This window comes from Myotis davidii, unplaced genomic scaffold, assembly GCF_000327345.1.
Source record: "Myotis davidii unplaced genomic scaffold, ASM32734v1 scaffold1036, whole genome shotgun sequence".
Classification (NCBI taxonomy): domain Eukaryota; kingdom Metazoa; phylum Chordata; class Mammalia; order Chiroptera; family Vespertilionidae; genus Myotis; species Myotis davidii.
The window spans coordinates 1900022-1904050 of NW_006287260.1; the positions used below are offsets into that span (position 1 = coordinate 1900022).

Below are 4029 nucleotides of genomic sequence, written 5' to 3' on the forward strand. Positions count from 1 at the left end.
AAGGCTGAGAAGATCAGCTATCCCGGGAGGAGGCCCAGGCATTTAGATTGAGAGAGCCTGGCATCCAGACTTACGCAACCAGGCTCCCCGATTGGACACAGTGTCCCATAAGCAAACACACCAAGAATAATATTTACTTAACCTCCTTTCCCACTACTTCCCAACACACCCTGCAGCCTATGCAGCCAGGGGAGCTCGATGTTGCAAAGGGGCCCTGCCCATGCCTGCCCTGAGCCCGCGCAGGCTGTTCTCTCAAAGGGAACCCGCCCCCCACAGCCCTCCCTGCACCTCCCTGGAGACCCAGCCTTAGGGCTCCCTGGGGCCTGTGAGCTCCCCGCGCCCCCCCCCCACACACACACACACTGCACTTAGAACCTCCTTAACCGTTCTTTGCGTGTAAGCTTTCATTCCAAACCCAACCCGTCATCAGAGAAGATACCTCAGCCCTAGCTAGGCATACAGTAGGTGCTAAACAAACATTTCTTGGTGGGTTAACTCGATGGTCTTAACTGGGGGCCCACCCCACCCTTGGAGAGATCTGGCAACGTCTGGAAATCTTTGTGGTTGTCACGACTAGGGGAGTAGGCAGAGACGAAGGAGGCTGCCAAACACCCTGCGCCCCGCGGGACAGCTCCCCACGGCAAAGTCCTGAGTGTGAGATGCCAGCGGTGTGAGGCGGAGGCCCTGGCTGCTGGGGCACCTGGCCTGGCAGCCCTCTGGGGGCATCGCCTGCGCACCTTGGTACCTAACCTGAGCCTCACCAGCTCTTTTGTGTTTTTTCTGTGCAAGTCTAGGCCCAGCCCTTCCCTAACCTCCGATTGACCAAAGCAAGATGACCTCCCCACCTGCTGTCCTTCCCTCTTCCCCCTCTCCTGTCCTTCCTCCTGGGGTCTCTTCTGCCTGGAGGATGCTGAGAGTCACTTAGGACCTCCTGAACTATTCTTCACGTGTAAGCTTGGAGACAAGGAAATCAGGCACAGAGACACCAAGTGCTTTGCCAAAGGGCACGGAGCTGGTCTGGGTAGTGACAGAATTAGGAGCCAGGTTCCTGCCTCAGGCCCCTCGATAAGAAATGCCAACACATTCCTTCACAAATGTTTGCCAGGTGGGGTGGGATGGGGTGCCAGTTCCTCTCCTCTAGAATCTTTACTCCAGTTGGAGAAAGAAGCTATGTCCTCGGAGAGGGGGCGAGGGCCACCAAGACAGAGGAGTCGGAACATGAAGGCGCTGTTCGAAGGAAGGACCATTCGGGCAGGAGCTTCGCGGGGGCTCCCTGAGCGGGAGGCACTGGGGAAAATGTGGAGGGACAGGAAGGACCTGGGCGTGGAGAGGTGGAGGGAGGCATCCCGGTCAGGAGATATTGGGGGGAAAGGAGCGCAGGACTGGGGAGCCACAGGGTGGAAGAGAGTAAAGGGGGAGGCTGGAAGAGAACCTCCAATGCCACCTGAAATGCCGGAACACCACCCAGCAGCGAGCAGGGACTCTGATGACCTCTGAGCTGATGGGGGACGAGGGCACAGCAGGCTCTGGGATGCCGGGGCCTGGTGGAGGTGAGTGCGAGGGGAGGAGGAAGGACACCCAGGGGGGTGTCTACAGATGTGTCCTCATCTGCAACATGGGAATAAAAGGCAGCTTCCTCATGGAGAGATGCAGGGACTAAATGGGTCAATGCAAGGCGGGTGCTCAGGACAGGGTCTGGAATGCAGTAAGTTCTGTGGGCGTGAAGGCTGCTGTTACGTTTTATTACTTCTACTTACTACCCCCACTCCCAGGCCAGGTGACTGGTCTGAGGGCTTCTGGGTGCTGGACCAGGTAATGAGCTATGGCAAAGGAGCGCCATCAAGAAGTGACCACAGCCGAAACCGGTTTGGCTCAGTGGATAGAGCGTCGGCCTGCGGACTGAAAGGTCCCAAGTTCGATTCCGGTCAAGGGCATGTACCTGGGTTGCAGGCACATCCCCAGTAGGAGATGTGCAGGAGGCAGCTGATCGATGTTTCTCTCTCATTGATGTTTCTAACTCTCTGTCCCTCTCCCTTCCTCTCTGTAAAAAATCAATAAAATATAAAAAAAAAAAAAAAAAAAGAAGTGACCACAGATCTTGGGCCCCGGGCATGGCTGTGGAGGAAGGAGAGAGGGAGGGGTTGGGCCCCCAGGAAGACACAGAAGGAAGAGCTGGATTTGGGGCGCAGGAGGGACGTTCAGGTGGGAGGGCCAGCAGGCAGTGCAGGTGGCAAGTGCGAGTCAGGGAGCGAAGCCCAGGACGACCCCAATCCTCCCCAGGCAGGAAAGCCGGGTGGCGGCACGGCGCCCACCATCTTGGGAAGCAGCCTCAGTGTTGAGATGAGGGTGCAGTCACAGCTCCAATGCTGCCCCATGCCTCAGTTTCCCCATCTGTCCCAGGAGGGTGTGAAAGTTTGAGAACTGAGTGCCTCTCAAGCTTTTACTCCAACGTAGCCCTCCCAGCTGAAGAGCAGCAGGCATGGACTCCTGGGGATCTGGGCGTCACCCCAAGATCAGGCCACAAGCACATTTCTTTGAAGTCTTCTGTGTTGTCTTTAAATTAGCCACTATTCCACATTTCCACTCTCTAATTATAACTGTCTTAATATTAAAGCAACGTTTTGTTCTCAGATCTTCCTGCGAAGTGGCCCTGAAGAGACGCCCTGTTTATCCTGAGGTTTCATGCACTCCCCACCCATGTACCAGCCTCGCCCGCCCTCAGGTTCCATGAGGGGGACCAGCGCCCCCTTGCGGTCAGGTCAGGAACCCCCCAAGCCCTGGCCTGGAGTTCTAAGCCTGCCTATTCCTCTCCCTCTCTTCACACCCTGAGTCCCCAGGGCCCCCAGCGCCCACCTGGGGTCCTGCCCTCCTGTACAAGAGGTCAGGGAGTGGCTCCCAGGAGCCAGCAGCTGCTCTGGCTCTGGGGAGACGACACTGAGACACCGCCCGCACCCAGAGGCAGCACCTGCGTGAATGAAGCCACGAGGCTGAGCCAGCAAGCAGGGCCAGAGAGCATCGATGGCCGAGTGGGCTCAAAGCGGGTGGGCAGAGGGAAGGGCTGAGGCCAGACCCTAGGGGTCTCGTGGGGGTGACATGTGTGCCCACAGATTGCAGGTCGCTGCGGCAGGGCACAGTTGGAGGAGCTGGAACTTCGCCCCATAGGTCCGGCCCTGTAGGGCCTCGGCTGGGGTGGGAGTCTTTCTGAATCTCCTCCCGTCCCCAGCGCCAGTGAACCAGGCTGCGGTGGGCGGTGGGTGGGACTGACAACCAGGCTTGAAGCGGCAGGGCAGCGATGTGGTCAGGTGACCATGTTGGAGGAGCACTCAGGTTACTGAGTGGACGGAAGGAGGCGGGAAGGCCGTTAGGGGCCGTTGCAAAACCTGCTCAGGGGAGATGGCAGTGGGGTGGACGGGAAGGACGGGAACAAATGTCGGCATGTTTCGCTGGTTGGAAGTAGGGTGCAGCCATGGGTGGCGAGGGGCCACAGTTGTCAAGGGGGCTCCAGGTGCTGTGGCCCCCGTGGTGGCGACATAGGCTGGCCAGGGGAGGGGGGGCTGAGGGGAGACTGTGGCCGCTGCATTCGGTTTGGGAAGGTCGAGTCCGCGGAGCGGCCCGCAGACAGCTGGACGTACAAGTTGGACCGGGTCACGCTGGGGCCCCTGACGACGGTCCCTTCTGAAGAGGCCTGTGCTGTCTTCAGGCCTCCCAGTGACACACCCCAGTGCAAGGACCCTCTGCGGCCGCCTGAGGCCATTCCTTTCTGGCTGACGGCCTTTCAACGGGAACAGCACCCTGCTTCCCAGCACTCAGTTCCTCTGCTCGATGGCAAGGGAGCAGGGGTCCACAACCAAGAAAACAAGTCACCCAACCTTTCTGCTAACTGAGAGACGGTGCCCCTTCTGTCTGTCAAGCTCCCTTAGAAGCCAGACTCCCACTGATCTCTCCCCTCCCCTCCCCTCCCCTCCCCTCCCTTTCCCTTCCCTCCCCTTCCCGGGTGCTGGAGGGAGACAGGTCAGCCCCTCCCATCGC

General features: G+C 59.0%; 1 protein-coding gene across 1 annotated transcript in view; it reads right to left on the reverse strand.

Annotated features, from left to right (window-relative positions):
• Positions 1–4029, reverse strand: part of CPNE5 (copine 5) — a 100869-nt gene that overhangs the window by 23250 nt on the left and 73590 nt on the right. The gene's annotated exons all lie outside the window — the stretch shown is intronic.